The 20,433-nt window shown below is 38.0% G+C and overlaps 2 long non-coding RNA genes across 2 annotated transcripts; both read left to right on the forward strand.

Annotated features, from left to right (window-relative positions):
* The first annotated feature begins 1,717 nt into the window (after positions 1-1,717).
* Positions 1,718-5,914, forward strand: LOC310724895. Its single transcript, XR_014533196.1, has 2 exons — positions 1,718-1,847; positions 3,184-5,914. It is a non-coding gene; the product is annotated as an uncharacterized lncRNA (long non-coding RNA).
* A 5,673-nt stretch (positions 5,915-11,587) lies between these two features.
* On the forward strand, positions 11,588-19,690 carry LOC310725430. Its single transcript, XR_014533358.1, has 3 exons — positions 11,588-11,611; positions 18,761-18,990; positions 19,349-19,690. It is a non-coding gene; the product is annotated as an uncharacterized lncRNA (long non-coding RNA).
* Positions 19,691-20,433: the final 743 nt, after the last annotated feature.

A 20,433-nucleotide genomic window follows, 5' to 3' on the forward strand; every position in this document is an offset into this window, starting at 1 on the left:
TTCCCGTCCAGCTCCAGCACCAGCGTGCAATTGAGCAGGAATGACTCATGGCCTCTCACAGATAATAAAACATGCATAAAGTTTGCTTAAGGTACAGGTGGGTGAGGGGGTGTTTGGGGTTGTGGAGGGGTGTGCAGAGCAAATCCATACCCTGTTTGGGAATATAGTAATTGAATGCAGATGGGAGGAGGTAAATGAAAGTATTTCACAAATATCTCAGTGGAATACCTAATGGGAATGGGACAGAAAAGGAAATTAAAAATTATTGGAAGCAGATGGATGGTTCTTTGAGTTTTGGGGGGAAATTTATTAGGGTTGTGAAAGAAATGTGTCTGTTTATTTTGCATTGCCACAAAATTAATGGCCTGCTGAGTTGTGTTGGTGTTAGTTTATGACTGCTATGCCATTAGTCATAATTTAGAAGGTATTTGTTATTGATTTGTGATTTAGGTTGATTTATTGGTACTTGTCAGCTTCAATTTTAAAGTCCACCACTTTAATTTCAACACCAGGCCCAAAATTCTGGCAGAAAAAAACAATAATTTGCACAACACATATTGAATATGTTTGTGCACTTAGCTTTTTTTTTGTATATTTATATTCAGGGCTATGTCTTGATATAAATGCTGTAAGCAGTCACGTAGGGTTTCCAGACCACCAAGCGGTCCCTCAAAGTTTGTCTTTTTTTTCTCTTAATGCACAATGGGTCAGTGAGCCTGACAGTCATGCAGTGGGCCCCCTTGTGGTCTGAGAAATAAATATAATACAACTTTAAGGTACCAAAATCAGAAATGTTTACAGGAAGATAAAATGACAACTACATGGTGTATTTTTATGTCCGATAGTTAGCATGTTTGGTAGTTAGCTAGTTGCAGAGAGCCCACAATCCTAATTATGCTAATCACCATGCAGACTGTTATATAGTTTGTACACATTACATAGAAGTTTTTTACTTCATTTAACTTTTTGCAGGGTTACAACATCTACCACTCCAACCTGGATTTTATGTCACCAATCCACACAAAATAGCTAATAGTTTGCAAAAATATGTCCATTGTGTGTAAAAAAAGTATCACATGAGCTCTATATAAATAAACCTGTTCATGTATAGCAGAGTTTGTTAGAAAACATACCTAAAACAATGAACACCAATGTGCTCAAAACATGCCGTTGACAAATTTAAAGGTAAAGTATTAATCAGGGGGAAAAAAGAAAATAGAAAACCACCCAACCAAGAAGCTAATGGAAGCATACATGGAGATAGAGAGAAATGCAGTATATTTGACTAAAATTTTGCTGGCCCTAAGTACTCCAGTTCCACAATGGTATCATGATTAGTAATTCTGTCAGTATCATGCTAGATGAAAAATTTACATTTTACTGCACCTGCATTAAGCAGGGCATTTTAAGTAGCGGTAATAACAACAGCAACAAAAACACTGAAAATACAAAATCTAGATATTAGCATGCTTAGTTAGATATCAAGATGGAAGTGTTTGCATTGTTTTTAACTACCATGCATTTTTCATAGGGACGAATCCTTCTAACATAAAGAAGTTGAGCAGTCAATCTAAAACACCATTTCTCGCCTATATATTTTCATTAAGCATGACTTTGACTTCTTTTAATCCTGTGCAGGAGTGCTAGTGGTTGTGCAACAATCCTGGCCATTGCACGTCATAGTGTGAGTACACAGTCTAGGATAGGGTGTAGCTGGGGGAGTTATCTGTGCTGTAGGGAACAAGCAGAGAAAATGGAGTCTGATTATTATTCCAGAGGGAGCTGGCTGAGTGCATAGCCATTGCACTTCCTGTTTCCTCTGATCAATGGCGGGAAGCAGTAAAGAGGTGAGGGAATGCAGCAGAGCAAATTCTCCAGGCTTTGTCTATTTAGTGAGCCAAATGGGATTTTAAACACCTTTACAGCCGTGGAGAGCGCTTCCCAATGCAGAACCTACTCGCTCACACATGTACTACACACTTATTCGGCAGTGTGAGGCACGCCTCAACTAATGTTTGTCCTCAAATCTAGGAGAGAAAAGATGCAGTGTGAATTGTGAGAACAAAAACAATTCTCACCTTGAAAGAAATATAGCAGTACCAGGGTCTATACTGCTGGGCTCCACCCAAAGGACCATCTCTCTCTCTCTCTCTCTCTCTCTCTCTCTCTCTCTCTCTCTCTCTCTCGCTCTCGCTCATGCACACACTGTTTAGTGGTATTTCAGTTACTTCAAGGTATCTATTATTAATAATATTAATGGTACTATTTTTACAATGTATATTAAATATTATACACATTGAAAATAAAATATAGCAACACTTATGTTGTACTTTAAGTCTTTCTAATAATGAAAATAATTGATATTTTAGAATAGGAACCCCTTGATATTCAATCCTACACAGCTCACTTAAATGTATAAATGATCCATGTGTTCCGCAACCACTAAATAGGGTTGTGTATAGCTGTACACACATTCATTATTTCATAAGGGCATATTTTGAGAATGTCATATAATAATTTTTGTTTATTGGAATAATTCTGAATGCTGTTTTATCACACATGTTTGTTTGTGTCTCAGTTGCAGTGCTGTGCTAGATGATTAATGACAAAAAAAAAAAGAAAATAGCAAAAAAAGGTCTCCTGACACTACAAAACCCTTTTGTGTCTTTTGTTGTTTTGTTTTTTTTTAAGCCTGTACGGCATTATAAGTTGGCACATTGTAAAGAAATTGCTTCATTAGTAATAGGTGAGATCTTTTTTAAAAGGGGTTGCTCCCATGCTGAGCTGGTGTTATAAGGCTTTGGATGGAACTAAATTAAGTTCATGGCTGACAGAATGGCTCAGAGATAGGAGGAACTATGTAAAAGAGCTTAATCCCTTTCTTGGCATGGCATATCTTTGGATTCTTTTTGAATGATGGAAATTTTCAGGTTGCAGAGAGCAGATGTGCTACATATGTGACAATAAATCTTTTTGGCAGGATAATCAATCACATTTTTATTTATTCTTTCTTTCTGATATTGAGGATTGTTAACATAGTTGTATATTTACACCTAAGATGGAAATTTTATAAAAAACTGTTAATCCGAAAATGCATTTGCAGGTTTTCATCAGTGAGTCCTGCAATCTTTGCACCATATTCATGCATGCAAGTGAATGAGCTCTTCTCCTTGCCTCCCTCAGGTCCCTGTTACCCACATCGGCCTCTGTGGAGGCAGCACAAGATGCTCTGTACCTGTCCAAAAACACCCGCATTTCCTCTCACTGCAGCCTCTGCTGGGAACGAAGGCTTTTCAGCCAATGCTCGTTAAGGCTGTCACACGCCAGAGAGACAGGCCACACCAAACTGAGGAGAGATGAGAAAGCAGACTGAGGCTGGAGAGAGCACCCGGCAGAAAGGCAGCAGTTTTATCATTGTCACGAAGGTGAATAATTTGGCTCTGAGGAGGACCTTGATGTGCAAGCAAGTCCAGGGAAACTGAATTTGTTTTGGTTGCACTCCAGCAGTGGAATGATAATACAAGGCAGCACACCAAAACATGGCAGCAACAAGTTGCTTTTCCTTTTTTTGTGTTTCCTGCCACAAAAGCACAGCCACAGTTGTCTCGTTGCACTCGTGGATAAGTCTCTACTTTTATTTAAGTGGACCAAACATCAAAAGACACTGGTAAGCCTAGGAAGGAAGTCCAATGTCAAGTGGTTTTGTCGAAAAATCCTACCAGGAATTTTTTTCCTAGTATCCCGGCTCTGTCGAAAAAAGCCTTGTGAAGCTGTGAGCCTCAAGCCCTCCCCTCACTTTATCCTGACAAGCAGAGCACTGCTTAAATTGAATTGACATGTCAGCAGGGGAGCAATGCTTTGTCCCTGTTCTGGATGCCGGCATACTTAACCTTACCATTTAAAGCCTTAGCTACTAGCATTGGCACTCATGAGAAAACTAGCCCTGGAAGCACCTCTCCACCCCCACCTGTTGCCCCTGGTACATTCTCCCCCTTTTCCCCTCTCTCTTTATTGGCCCGCCATCTCTCTTGCTCAGTTGGCAGTTATGATAGTCACGTGACTAGCAGCTTTTGTTTTACATTGTAATCCAGCCTGGACCATCTGGGTTTCATTTACAGTTAACTGCAGGATATACACAGAGTGCACTTATAGCAGTGAAAAAAAAGAGAGAGAGAAAGAGAGAGAAAGAGAGAGAGAGAGAGAGAGAGAGAGAGAGAGAGAGAGAGAGAGAGAGAGAGAGAGAGAGAAAGAGGGAGGGATATATAGAGAAGGTGGAATAGGAAGAGTTGAGTGAGCTTAGCAGAGAGATAAAGAAAGAGAAAAAGAGCTATGTTTGAAGTGGGGCCCTAATGTAGTGGGGATGGAATCTGTCACTCAGCTTATTGCATGTTGATGACTCAGGGCAGTTTCGGCTGTAAGCAGCCCATGATTTATGGACACCAAGTGAACTCCTGCAGGCAAAAAAGCAAGTTGGAGACCAGCGCGGCAACAGGGTCCTTTTTTGGCTGGAATCTGGCCATGCATTTTTTTTTCATTCATGCCAAACTGCTTTGCATGGCAATTAGCTCTGTCCTCATTTAGTCTCTCCAGTCCCAAAGGGTAATGAAAGTCATATATCATCTTCAAGGCTGCTAATTATCCAGCTCAGTTGCAGGTAGGGCTTTGTAACAGTGAGAAGGGCCTGTCGGCCTGATATTTATTGCTCCTCCAATAAGCAAGTAAAAAATACTCTCTTGAAAGGTTGCCCACAGCCCTCTCCTCGCATCCCTGACATACCTTTTTGCAAATGTGCTAGTCAAAGGGGAAATGTCTTCATTCCACATAACTCATTTTTCATGCTGTAACGAAGCGTTCAGCAAAAGCCTCTGCACAAGTGCTGGAAACCTGAGAGGAGACACATAGCGGAGGTCAGCTTGTCTCCATTGATTTACTGTGGCTTAGTTAATGCCAGGACAAAACAGAATGAGGAGGAGTGAACACAGTGAAGAAAAAGAGATACACTACTGTCACCTCTTGATGATATTATGCATTGTAATTTTTAGTAATTATCAAATCTTGTGTATATTCCTCACATCTATTAATATATAATTTCTGCATCAGATAGTTATTCTGGGGTAATTTTTTCATAACATTAACTTGCAAAATTCACAAACATGGTCCAGAAAAACACAGTCTGCAGAGTAAAACTTCCTTAAACTTAATATTCAAGCTTTCATTTTCTCTCTTCCCTTCCTCACTTGCTCTCTTATTCTTTCTCTTTTCCCCTTTTTTGCAGTGGCTCATGGTTGTGATTATAAATTTAAGGGATGAATGTGCTTGTTATAAGTTGTGACTTGTTTTACTAGCATCATCTCTATAAAAAATGATTGTGTTTTCCCCTGCGTATCCATTCCGATTGAAACCATGTGATTTAATGTCAAATTAAGAGGAACCATTTAGTTGAGTCTGTAATGCATGAAGTCTTGTTAAGCAGAGTTATTAGGACTCGTGACACATTATGTTTTGCAGCTTTGCCTGCCTGCGCCCACCCCTTGCCCCCCCTTCTTTTGAATCACTAGCACTGAAATGTGAAGGGTGTCTCAAATGGAAATATTTATATGGTTCCAAAATGCCTGAAGGGCATCATTAATGCCCATATTCAGAGATCTAAAATATATGCAGGGCGCACTTCTGATTTCAGTGCTTAGGCATCTACATATTTTCTCAGGCTAATGACTTTATGTTTGCCTTGTTGCTTATTGCTCAGAGACACCTTTTTTTTTTCTTCTTCTCCTGCTGACAAAAAAAAAGCTGGCTAAATAAAGAGAGGAAATAATGATAAATGTAAAACTTACACAAGGCTCTGAAGTAAGCCTTATTCACACGTCAAACTTTTGTACAGTAAAGAGTATGAATAAATCCTGAATAAATCATTGTATCGACTGGATTGTTTGCAGCACATGTGAGTTAGATTGTTAGGTATAAGAGAGGTGCTGGGTGGAGTTAGGCCCAATATCAGTAAGGAGACTAATTGTCAAGGTTAAGCCTCAGAAGATGATTGATGTCAGGCCAGGCAATCCTGTCAGCCTGTCAGGAGGCAGGAATGTTTAATGTTCTCATTATTGGTTGCGCTGTTGTGTATATTTCTCTGTCAGCGCCGCGGACCCATCTGAACTGCCAAAGCACTTCAAAGGCCTGCAGGTCATTTATCTTCCCCCTGACGCGCAGAGTGTTCTGCCTCAGCTGAGTGCCAGTGATTTGTTATGACTTGAGAGCCAGCTGACAGACAGTTCTTCTGGTACAGAAAAAAAGGATTCCTTTTTGTCACACTGTGAAAACATCAATGTCCCTGTAATGGGCTACAACTGTCAGAGGAGGCCAGCACCTGACAGTTGTGTGGTCGCACTAATTTGCAGCCCCGGTGACTTGCTTTCCCTGAGTTTAGATTTGGTTATGGTGTCACATACAAACAGGTCACCATCTGCTGTTGGGTGCTAGGGGCTCAGAGAAAAGGAAGAAGTGACCGGGCTAATTGAAGACACATTGTCATTTCATATTAATCACCTCGGACCACGTATCTTATCTTTGAAGTCAGCTTGAACGAAAAGGAAAACCATGACAACACAGAAGGGCAAAAAAATGGAAGGAGCATGCACCACAGGCTGAAGCTGGAGAAGGAACAAGAAACAGAGAGGGAGGAGAGAGAGAGAGGAAGAAAATCAGATCTTTGTTTCCTTTCCCAGGCCATGACATGATTAATCGTTCTCTTCTGATCTAATTTTGGAACACGAAAAACAGCGCATTTGTCTTGAAGAAAAATGATGTGCCGTACTGTGCAGATGGAAATTTCAAACCCTGAAAAAGATTAAAGTGAAATTCCACTCCTTAGACCTAATCATGAGTTGTAGATTATTCTGTCGTTTTAACCAGATGGTAGGTTTGATTCAGCAGCCCCCTCCTTATATTAATGAATACTAGACTCTTATATTTGACTTAGGTAAGTGAAATGTCTCTCTCACCTAATGGACTGCCAACCCACAAAAAACATGCCCAACCACTATGTGCCCTTGCTACATTTTTTATGTTTCATAATAACGTACAAGAATTGTTTCCTTCTATTTTTCATTCTTGTCACCAATTTGCTAAATATTTTTATACATGAATGGAGGAATAGAACAAACTTGTATCTGTGGCTAATTTCCTCTTATAGGTCACTGCTATAACTCTGCAACTAAAACCGTCACCCAGGGCAAGAGGCGAGAAGAACTCAATAGTAACTTGATTAAGTTCCCAGTCAACATGTCTGCATACATGGCAGTAAGTTAACCAACCTAATTATAGAAGAGGAGAGGAGGAGGCGCCTCAGGCTGATCACAAGATCGTCTATGCTGGCTGACCCGACTGGATTGGGAAGAACTCCTGTCACCCTACACCTCTCTTTCTCTCTCTCTCTCTCTCTCTCTCTCTCTCTCTCTCTCTCTCTCTCTCTCTCTCTCTCTCTCTCTGTCTTTCTCTCTACCGCTCCTTTCACCTCACAAATACATGAATTTCACAGCTCATTCTTCACTTGGCCCAGATTTAGTTATTTGATTAAGTCCCTAAGGCAGACTTGCCGCACCCATGTAGACAGTATAATGCTGGTAATATTTCTTTGCAGCAAGATTAGTGTTACATTTGTACCAGTAGTCTGATGTTTCCTTTACATCATGCCCACTATACAGTATAGGATAGTACTTGCAGCCATCTTGCTTTATCAGGATTTAGTGAAGAAGAATATGATTGATTTGTTGTTGTTACAGTTTTATGCTAACTGCAAAGACAAAATTGTCATGGCATGTGTTTGATAAATAAAAGTGAAAAGAAAAAAGTAAATAATAACTAATAGCACAGACATGACAAGTTGATAATCAGTCACTGGAATGTGTTTTTGTGGTGCTGCCAAATGAATGTGTCATTCTCATAATTTACCTAACTGACACTTGGTGACAGATCTCTAGGCTATTTGTAACTTTGTACCTGATGACTGAGGTACAGTTACAGTTTGACACTAGCTATAACTGGTACATTGAGCAATACACTGTTTTGACACAGGCATAGCTTATATATTTAAAATTGTACTACTTATAATCCACATCTAAAAAAAAGAACCAACAGTGCCAAAAATATGATTTGTAAACCAAAAGTATGAGTAAAGTGAAAATGAGAAGACCATGTCTGTATGTCACACACTAAATAGTTCTAAATTAGAGCCTGTATATGCCTGTTGGAGAGTACATTCATCATACTCAGCTTTGGTCTGCTTCTAACCACTTTGGCAGTAAGAGCTTCCACATGCCAAGTTTGTGTGAGAGAGAAAATAAGTGGGAAAGAGAGAGAGCGGGATCAAGAGGGGGAGAGAAAATGCAGGTTATCAGCAAAGTTTACATGTCTTTAATCAGTCTGCAGTTAATTAGCAGCTTCCACACAATGTGGCCATGAGTCATTAATCATAGGAGTCTGGAGTGGTTAGCTCCATCCAAGACATTTGGAAACAAAAGTTTTGTTTTCCGTGAAGGGTTCGAGCGTGGTCTGGCGTTGCCTTTCTTGGCCATTAGGCTGGAAATGAAAGGCCTTGTCATGGGGTTGACAGACAAGGGCCCACTGTTCAGCTCCCTGTTGGTCTTTCCCTAAACCCTGCTCCACAAAAGATGACTTCACCCCTTAAACAAAGCTTACACACATGCATGCATTTGGGTGCATTGTCTGCATGGCACTCAATTCAAAATGTCATGTCATGCAGGCAGCTAGAATTCTGTGATACTGTGCAGTAACCCAGCCAGATCTAGGAACATTCCTCAGTATAAGTGCCCTTGTTTTGTACTTGTTCGAAGTGAAAAGATGGGATATAAATAGGTATATATGAATAAGCTAGTCGAATAAATTCACTTCAAAACACACATCAGTGGGCAGTGTTGGCATGGCTTTCTGTTTGTAACCCACAAGCACAAAGCTGCATGAGCCGATGATGACATTGAGACGGAGGCCTCCATAGGGATCTGTCTCCTGAAGTCCCAACCTGCACATTTTTAATCCGGACTAGAGATGAGGAAAAGTGTCCGTTTACCTGTCTGCTGCAGATAAATTTGTCGGCTGAAATATTTCTGAACTTACCTCTAGTGCAAGTTGTAAATCTATTACAGCAGAGAGGCAAAGTCTTCCCAGCCCCAATCACTCTGAGGACTCTGACAGATCAATTTACCATTCCTGATTATTCTATGACAGGGAGTATTTCCTGCCACTGACTCTGTTTCCCAATCCCTTCTCAGCTGAGACGCCTGGCCAAAATGCATGCTTCATTCTCCAGAAATTCATGAGCAGGCCTGGCAACTGCAAAGAGAAGCTTTCAGCTGCTTTTCATGCTTGTGCATAATGTAGATTTTGGCAATTTAATGACTGACTGAGGAGCGAAAAATGTTCTTGTGGTTATGCTGAGGACGTGATTGCCAATCAGTGCTAAAATACACATGAAATGTCAGTCTGAGGTTAAGGTGTGTCTCAAGCACTGACACAACACGAACCAAATAGCTCTTAGCCTGACAGGCCTTCCTGGCAAATAGCTCTGGCACGTCAAAGAGTTCCTGAACTTCTCATAAAGGTAAAAAAAAAAAAAAAAAAAATGTGGCATCAAATGAAAGATTATTTAAAGTTGGGACTGCCAAAGCTTTTTTACCCATCATTTATCTTGTTACTGATACATCAAATTCACTTCATGGTGCATTCATAAAAATGTATGAGGATGTAAATGTCTGAGTGACCCATTAATCTTGTTTAAACTGGCAAGTGTAGCATGTTCTTCATCCGGGGTGACAAAGTTACACTTCATACTCTTATGAAGAATTCATTGTTGATGGCAAGATGTTCTGCAAATCATTATAATGAGCAAAGTGGAATATGTAAAACAGGTCTGCCTTGGAGGAATCACTCATGATCTCATTGTGGTGTGAACGGTACATGTCAACAGCAGGTTGGGACGGGTGTCATTGCAGAAAGGATCGCTCAATTTCACCTTGTCTTTTTTATATGAGCTTCTGACTTATTTTCAAAACACGGCAAGGAGTTTTTGGGAAGATATATGGTTCTTACACAGTTCAAGTGAAAGCGCTTTTTCATCTTCTGTTTCATGTGTTTCTGAAGTCGTCAATCATTCAACTTCTGGGAGGAACTTCCAGGTGACACCAGTCCTTATGAGAGAACAGACCTTCCCACATTAAAACATTTCCATCTGAAAAGAACGATTGGTGTTTGGCTTCTCTTAAAAAGAGATATTTCAAAAAGTGCTACGTTAAAAAAAAATCATGAATGAACGAGCCGAGTTCTGTCTGCATAATGCTGTGTTTCTGTCGGTCTGACTGAAGGTTGAAGTGAATAAAAGTTCAGCATTTTTTTTTTTCTTGGGTGTGATTAAGCACACATTCAGGCCTCACACACTGAGGAGTTTATTCGCCTTGTCACACAGGGGAAGTGATGAAGTAATGATTAATATGGGGGATGTTTGGAAATGTAAATCCCTGCTGCAACACAAATAAACCGAGGGGCTTTCTCAGGATGATTAAATGTACATTTCACAGTTGATTGAGCATGCAAGAAGTCATCCATTTTCTCTCTGAACTCTGTAAACAGTGATGCAGGTCTCTGTTCCACTGAAGTATATGACTGTCGTTGTGGGTTTATATGTACATACAGGCCATTGAAGACAAATGACTGCCCCAATTTATATTACCACCAGGATCTCTTGATTAGGTAATTTATATGGAGGACAGGTTTATAACCACTAACTTACCGTTTTGTCTTGCAACAATTATTTCAGAAATCTGGCTGTAAAAGCATACAGTAAATTCAGGATTTTTCTTCTGCTGTCATTGACAGCCCATAACCTGAGGTCTGATTTTCAATAAATCCTCTTTATGAAACAGAAAGCAATTACATCATGAGAGCAACTTTCTCGAACTGATCCATTTGGAGAACAACAGTATTGCCTCTGGGCCACGGCTTGTGAGTCAAATGGATTTGGAGTATGGATATAGAGCAAATGTCAGAACATGGGTTGCAGGCAACTGGGCAGCTACATGGATTTATCGTATGCAAGTGCACCATTTCAATTATCATATAGTTTTGATTTTAGCTATCCTGACACCAAACAAGGATGTATTGATCTGTGGACTAAAGGTGGTCAGTCGTTCTCACTTTAAACAGGCTTGACTAAAAGCAGTCAGCTCCTTGACATCCAGCTTTGTGGTGATCTGATTAATTAAAAGAAAATGATCTGCATTAAAAAAAATTTTTAATATAATTATCTGTGACCCAGGAACGCTTGATGCGGTTTGTTGATAACATTGAAAGTTATTGGAGAACTAAAGCTGCACCTAATGCACAATAATGTGGGTTATAATAATAATCCTACTAATATGTACACTACTGACAAAGGTGGTTCTTATTGCAAATTGTTTAGCTGCACACATGAAAGACATGCATCATTGCCATGGTTTGCATATCATTAAATATGTATTACACCCTTTGGCTACACTCTTATAATGACTAAATGTGATGTAAGTATGTGTCTTTCCTGTGTGTTCACTGACCTGGTGACAAATGAGTAAGTAGATTGCTTTTTGATAACCTTGTCAGGAATAGTCAGATTGTTAAATCCGACTAAATATTTAGCATAAGAAAACAGTTGTAGCTTGTTATATTAGTGGTACTCTCTGCAGCTATAATTCATAATTTATCAGTTGTACAGGATTCTGGTTCACAGTGACAGCGTTATACATCAACTATGCAATCGAATATACTGCAGCATGAACCTGAGGCCTCAGCCATTTCAGTGGAAGTGCTGGAATATCAGTGCTATATTGCTAATACGATACATAAGGAATAGCATACTACAGGCCGGGCTGTTGTAGAAAAATAATGCACTTTACGACAGTATTAACCCAATATTAAACAACTAAAGTGTCTCATTCCTCTTATACCACAAGGATTATGTTTTTTTAATTATTCATTAAATAGTGTGGTTAAATGCATCACACTATTTTTAACCATCTGTGTTTATGCTTAATATTAAGAAACATCAATGCAATGAGTTTCTGTTATTACTTTCTTTATAGAAGGTATAGACAGTCATTCTCTCAACAATCTCTGTTTTATTCTTCCTCTGACGGCAATAAGGTTATGTGGTGCATCTGCTGTACACGTCTCTGTATCTGAGCTGCTACTTTACAAATGATAATACATTTGTAAAGTCACATATTACAGCTAGTGTCATACCTATCCTTTATATTATGGAACTACTGTCAGAGCTGTTAAAGAAAATTAATCCACACCTTTTGATTCACATGTTCAACAGCACTGTGGGATAAATTCTGGAGCATGATTGACAGCAATTGTAATTGGTATATACAAACAAGTTCAGACCTTCAATGATCTTTAATTAATTGCAAAGAGTGCCTCATCACCAGAGTATTTATATGTTTTAATTAGTATTAGTATATCCTTTGACCTGAGGTGTGATGTTGAAAAGAAATATGTCAGAATTGTTTAAATATAGATACACAGCCTGAGCTGGCCTTAACAGTTAGAGCTTTATATTAAGTGACATCTCTTTTCCGAAGTGTGCGCTGGTTTGTATTCTGAGAGGAGCATCTGGAGCCCTGTGGATGAGAGCTATTAACAAGCTCTCTGTTTGTGGCCTTTTCTCAGCATGACTGCTTGTAAATGGTGCTCTTTTATAGTAAAAGATCCTCTTATTGGCTCAATCCCCTATCAAAGAGCACATGGTTAGAGAACTTAAATTTAGACTAGAGAGCCACCAGAAACCATGTGATCCTTGCAACCCCTGAGAGATCTCAAGCCCAACAGAATTTTAGTATATGGGCTATATGAATAGTGCGGCTTGATAATGCTGTTATTATAATGCACTTTGATGCACGTTGAACCGGAACGTGAATAGTGTTGGAGTATATTAGTGTCAGGAGGCTGATGATATTTAATGACAGAACGAGTGGGTAGTCTGTGTGAGCAGGCCCAGCATGCAACATTAATAACAGAGCAAACACACACCAGGATGAACTGAGTCATTGTGAATGAAATTCAGGCTGACTCTTTGAGGCAGAACACAAATTAAATCATGGTCACATTAGATATGCTTTCATCTACAGTTTTAATCATTAAGCTTTGTGTAGAACAACTGTTGTTAACAGTGACAAAGTCATACAGCTGTCGTTACCAGCTGTGGGCCATTGCAATGTTGAAAGAATGGAGTGTTGTGATGATGGTTCACGTGTGGTCTCACTGTGTCGGTACGGTTTGAGTGGCTTGATATAAAACTTAAAGAAGTTCTTGCTCTTATTTCTTAAATCTATAGGTTGATTCAGTTTTGTCTATGTGTTTTACTGGATACATTTTAAATCTGATGTCACTAATATTATTATAATACCTTACAGTTTAGTACATTCACGATTATAGACTAGGAATTCAACTACATCAATGAACATTACACATCACTGACAGTTTTTATTTTCTTCACAGTGTCAGGTAATTCAGGTCATTCTTTTATTTCTATGCAAAGCACCCACGTGGTGTATCTGTTATTATTACTACTGCTTCTTTGTCTTTAGGGCAAGAGAGAAGCTGAATTGAAGGTGATTTTAATCTCCTGTTTTGCAGTTAACACTAAAAATACATTAAAGCAATAAAAAATAATGCGAGGCCCATATTTCCTCAGGCTGTGTTGCCTAGACCCATTTGTCTTTTGGTCAGCTCCATTAGTTTGGCTTCGGAGTTCAGTAGTGTCTTTCAGCCTCCACAAACACTTCAAACTGATGTGGGACAATGTGCATGTTTTTACTATTCACTGAAGACATTTGGGTTTGACAATAGATTATAATCCCATCTTTAATTTCCTGATATTTGCATCTTAATGTGAACTAAGAACATGTTTAGTAAAAAGATTGTTGGAACAGATAAAGCAAATTAAAAAAAAAACAACACTTGGTTGCATATCCCTTGCTTGCAATAATTGCATCATTCCAGGCCTTTACAACGTCTTCTTTAGTTGAACTCTTCTTTGGGGTTTCTTACTTCAGACTCCTTTTTAGGAGGTGAAATGCATACTCCCTTATTGTTCAGTGACTTAGTCAGTTAAAACCTTGAACTTGCACTTTATCCCTCTGATGAAATCCTTTCTTATGTTGGCAGTGTGTTTTAAGACACTGTCTTGCTACATGATAAAGTTACTCTCAACTAGATTGGATGAATTGGCAGATAGATTTACTTTAGACTTATAGATTCACTATGCTGCCACCATCATGAGTTACAATATTAATAAAGATTAGTCACTTTGTTCTAGAAACAGCCACGCAAACCCAAGCCATGACACTTCCCCTATTCTTGACCCATAAGCTTGTATGTTTTGGGTCATAAGCAGATTCTTTTTTCTACAAACATTGGCCTTTCCATCCTTAGAGGTTCAGAGACTTGGTTTCTGTTTACAGAACTTTGGCCTTTAATAGTTAGTGCTGATGAGTGGTTTGCATGTTTCGTTATGGCCTATATATTTCTGCTTTGAAGTGTTTCTCAAATAGTGGATTGTAATACTTTCACTACTTTTGGGTTTATTTTCTTAGTACTTACAATGTTTCTGTCATCAGCTGCTGTTGCTTTTCTTGGTTTCCAGTGTTTCTTTGTATTTCAGGGCATCATAAAATTGCTGAAGTTGATCTGACCAATTCTTGTCCAATTGTTGTATTTAAATTTCTATCTTCAAAATGGCTTACTTTTCCCCCATAGACAGCTCTTTGGTATTAATGTTAGTGTATCTTTTTTTAACAACAAATACATTCATTACAGTCAAAAACCATGGCTCAAATAAAATAAAAAATTAATCTAACAGGACAAACCTGGGTATCATGAAACACCCGTCAGGCAATATATTTGATCATTTAAAAAAATAAAATAAATTCTAATAAAACTGATGCCAAGAAATAGCAAATGAAATTGTATGACAGTTATCTTTTTTTTTGTCTCAAAATGAAATTTCAGTGGTTTGCAAAACAAAAGAATTGTCCTTTCCATTCCAAAACTTTTGGAGCTCCTGTATTTCCTGTGATATGTATTGTATATCACATAATAAAACACATACACATCTCCTATAACCCAACTAATAAGGAAAGGATAAAATCATGGTGAGAAGAAACATAAAAGCGTTTCTAAAGAACTGGCTAGCAGGTGTGTGTTTTTTAGGCTGATTAATGTGTTCACGATTACCTGGTGATTCACTTCACCTGTTACTGCAAGCCATTCTTCATATCCCTGCCAGAGTGGTTAAATATTAGCCCCAAATATATGGCACAATACAACAATGACTTTTGATTGGCAGCGTCCATAAAATGGAATATAAATTACATAGTAATGAATAATATAAAAAAGCTGTGTTTGCTAACAAAAGAGCGGACTATGACAGTGGAGTGACCCTATTTTTCTTTGAACAGGCATTTAGACTGACAAAAACAAACAGTCACGGCTACAGATCTATTCATATTTTATCATACTGCTCCCCTATGAACACTGAAGGTAAATCATACATCAAATATTAAAACATAGCGTGTGTGTGTGTGTGTGTGTGTGTGTGTATTTATATTTCGGTGGGGACCATATTACCTTACAAAGATATCAAAATCTAACAGAGCCAAGGTTTCCTTTTATTTGCTAAGGTTAAGAATATACAGAGCTGCATTATAAATTTTGTCACAATAAACCTCATAAGGATATTAATACAAGTGTGTGAGCATGTTATATCAAGACATATTTAATGCATGTGACTTGGTTTGGTTCTTTAAAGGCAGGCTTTGTGGTCAAAGCCTCATGTATGGCGTGTTTATGAGGTTGAATATTAATCACCACTGAAGTCCACCTTCTCACCCTGGCCTCGCCTGCAGGACATTTTAACATACAGCACACTCAAGAGCAAAGAATTTTGGCTGAAGAAAACACACATGCTTGTAAATTATTTAGTGGTATGTAGCAAATTACAGTGCATGTCTCATTCATCGCGTATATTTAATAAAAAATGTATACAGGGCAAACAGCCTACATTAAAAGCATAGCATGCCAATGCCAGAGGCAGGCTGGATTGTACATTAATGAAACAAGCAATTTGTCAAAACTAATTATGAATGATACTCTTTAAAGTGCTTCTCAATGATGGCTTTTAGTGCTAAAGGGGTTTGTCATGCTGGGCCCTGCCGTTATCTGAAAAACAGCTCAGGAAAAATTAAACGTGAAAAATTTGTGTGCGTGTTTTTAACTTGAAGACACAATATATGTTTTCTTCCAACCGTATGAAGACCAAAGCTTACGCAGATTATGCTCGACATGAAGCCAATACAAATTTTACAAGATTTATCATTCAAATATATACTGTATGCAGGGAAACCACACATCAAACAGTGCCAAACGAATTGCTGTTTCAGAGGAAAAAAAAAAAACTTAGACATATTTCTCTTAAAATGTTCTTTGATTTATTCTTGTAGCATGTCGGCGCCCCAACACGACAGCATGCTATCATGCGCTGGATTTGACTGACAGCACATCAATCTTTCTCATCCTCCCAAAAGAGAAATGGGATTCTTGTCAAAATAGGAACTTGTCTTTGGACATGTTTCAAGCCGATGCAGCTGAAAATGCTAAATAATAACTTCGGACGTACGATTTATGATTGACATGGTTTGAAAATTCCAGATAAAATATGCACATCGCTGTGTACCTAGATAAAGTGATTCATGATGGTTAGATTCACAGATGCGTTTCGTAAAAAGGCTTTATCTGGTTTTACAGTCATTTTGAAAGTTCTAGACAGGTTTTCATTACAGGCATCTTGAAAATAACTATAGGGGGTGTTAATGATGATTAAGTAATCCCACTTTGATTAATAAAACAATTTTTTGAGATAATAAGGATGAAAAGATCATAAATTAAACTAATATCCATTCTGAGCTGCCACATGTCCATTATATTTGTCCACTATGTCTATAACACTATGCAGAGCGGTTTCGAGAAGCAACACCATATGGAGTACAGCTGCACACAATGGCACAGGGGTCTAAGAAATGTGATTGCAGTGTTCAAAGAGGTAGCAATTATCTGTTGAGGGTCATGGTCAACACATATCCTCTGAATTCCAGGACACAACCATAACAAGGTCAAGGAGACCATGGTAGTTGGCAGGAAAGATATATGAGCATTGCATGAAGGGTGTGTATAATTTACTGTGGTCAGGTGCGTTCTTGGAGTTCTCGTCCTAATCTTAGTTGAAATATTTACATTTTGCTTTACAATCACATGTGCCTGCCATAGCTCTAGAACTATATATATATATATATATATATATATATATATATATATATATATATATATATATATATATATATATATATATATATATATATATATAAGGTACACGGTACACGTATTTCGAAATTTCGGTACAGGGGGATTTCGGTTCGGTACACATCGATAACTGAATGCAATCCTTTTTTACATGCGTGCAGAACATGGGGTGTGTATAATTTACTGTGGTCAGGTGCGTTCTTGGAGTTCTCGTCCTAATCTTAGTTGAAATATTTACATTTTGCTTTACAATTACATGTGCCTGCCATAGCTCTAGAACTATATATATATATATATATATATATATATATATATATATATATATATATATATATATATATATATATATATATATATATATATATATAAGGTACACGGTACACGTATTTCGAAATTTCGGTACAGGGGGATTTCGGTTCGGTACACATCGATAACTGAATGCAATCCTTTTTTACATGCGTGCAGAACATAGTCAAAATCCGAGTTCTCTCAGGTATGTATTAAGTGGCGGACCACAAGTTTGTTTAGTCTCCGCATCGCACTTTTTAAATTATTATTATCATTCCTAACCGGGAATATGCATAAAAACACTAAAGAATCCATAGAGCTAGCGTTAGCCGCTAACCAGGAAGTGGCTAGCGGCAAACGCTAGCACTATGGATTGTGTAGCATTTTATGTCCAGCTACAAAAATTTCTCTTAAAACAAAGAAAATCCTGAAAATTCTGCATATTGAGGGAGTAAATGAATGTCAAATGAATGAAAGGAATGGAGACATCTGTTAATGTATGTTAAAATGTATGTTAAAATAAGAAGAACAGTTCTTCAGAAAATCATATCTTTAAATATTAAATATAAAACACACACACACACACACACACACACACACACACACATACACACACACACACACACACACACACACACACATACTTACACATCCGTATTACCCAAATTGAGTCTAACAAATGTCAACTACTATATTTAATTTTTCCATTCATTTAATGTAATTTAATACAATTATTTTGTGCTAATTTAATTGATTCCTTGGTTAAAACAATATAATAAAAAAGTGTATATGTTAATGATAAACTGTGTTAATAAAAAATGACAAGCAATTTTATGTTTTGCATTTCTTACCCCTAACCGTACCGAAATGTAACAGAATATATATATATATATATATATATATATATATATATATATATATATATATATATATATACCTACCTACATACATTAAACTATTTTTTATATATTATGTGACAACTCCAGCAAGAGAAAGTTTAGTTGTCCTTTTTGTGTGTGCATGATGTATGTGTGCTGATGTCTAAAAGCGGATGATGGATGTGTGTATGAAGGCACTCTTGCAGCTGTGATCTCCCACCAGATGTGTCTGGGCCAAGGGGAGAAGTTCCACACAGGCTGTCAGGACGAGAGTGCTTTTAGAAGAGACACAGGTGTTGGCCCCAGGACAGCTGAGAGAAATAAACTGTGTGGTGTTAGGACAATGCTTGCAGGAGGTGACCAGGGAAAAATCTGCTCTCCAAATTGTGTCCTAATAAACTCTTTTTGATGTACTGCTTATAAGGTGGTTAAATATACTCTGACTGACATGAAGCTGCATATAAAATGACAGATGGTGCTACTGATTTTTTTCAGTTGGATCTAATAAGCAAAAACATAGTACTTAAGGAAGTCTTTGTAGAGAGACAACAAAATTACTCTGAAGGGAAGAAACAGGGCTTTCTGCAACACTACCCTACTTTACTTCAAAGTTTAAAATAATTGTGGTGCAATATTTTTTTGAACATGCAGCTATGAACAAAGCATTATTTTCATGCACTCCCCCAAACTTTAGTGTAGTAAGCACCTAAATAACAAGAAAGGAATCATCTTCCTCTTTTCTAAGAGGGATTTCCTTATTACTTCTGCTTCTTTGTCCATAGGCTAAAAATGAATCAGGATTGAAGGTGATTTTGATCTGCTGTTCTGCAGTTAACAGTAAAGTACATTAAAGCAATAAAAATAATGGGAGTCCCATATTTCCTGAGGCTGCATTGCCTAGACTCATTTGTCTCTTGGTCAGCTCCATTCGTTTGGCTTTGGATCTCAGCAGCATCTGTCAGCCTCCACAAACACCCTGGATCAATGTAGGAGACATCTGAGCATCATCACCGCCTGTGTAAATATCAGATCCGAAGTCCCACTTACACACTATACGAACACAAGCGATTGCTGCTTTACAGAAGTGCTGCCAACATGCTGCCATTTTCAGAATCACACCGTTACAGTTTTACTGATATCAACTTGCCAAATAAAGCTGTCACCAATCATTTGAGTGTTATATGTTTAATTTCTTGTTCTGTATGGATATAAGAGGATCAAAAACACAATTCCTCGCCAACATCTCTGATATTAGCATGAGCAGCGAGGCATGTTGACAGTCCATCATTAGGTCTGTCATGGTATCTGTTCTGAAAGGAAATGCGGCTGCTAATATTATTCAGTGTCTGCTCAAGAAAATGAACTTTCATCAAAACGCGAACATGCTTTAACAACCACAAGGAGAGTGTGGCATGTAATTTTATTATAATCAGAAGTGTTCAAAAATTGTTACCCAGATTGACAGCATGATTTAAGTGTAGTTTGCAAACTCTGGAAGATGATACATGCCTGCTTGAACAAAGTTATATGCAAGAGATTAGTAATGAATTTCCAGAAAAATAATGGTTTAAATATATTTTCAAATGAGGCATCATTTTATGGGATTACAATTAAACAGTCATGTTTCCCAATATAATAGACAGAGGCTATCTACCATTATTCCAACTTACTCTCATGTAAGCAGCTATAACAGAATGTGTGCAAGTAAACAATGTAAACATTTAATGAATTATAAATAACAGTATCAGATTATACTTGGTAGCACTTATTAAGTAAGATATTTCGAGACTGATAGCACTCTTTGATAGTCTATGGCCCTGTGAACCAGTAACCCGGTGTATTTATTGATAGAGACTTCAAAGCACTT

Source organism: Silurus aristotelis, assembly GCF_946808225.1.
Source record: "Silurus aristotelis genome assembly, chromosome: 4".
Taxonomy (NCBI): Eukaryota; Metazoa; Chordata; class Actinopteri; order Siluriformes; family Siluridae; genus Silurus; species Silurus aristotelis.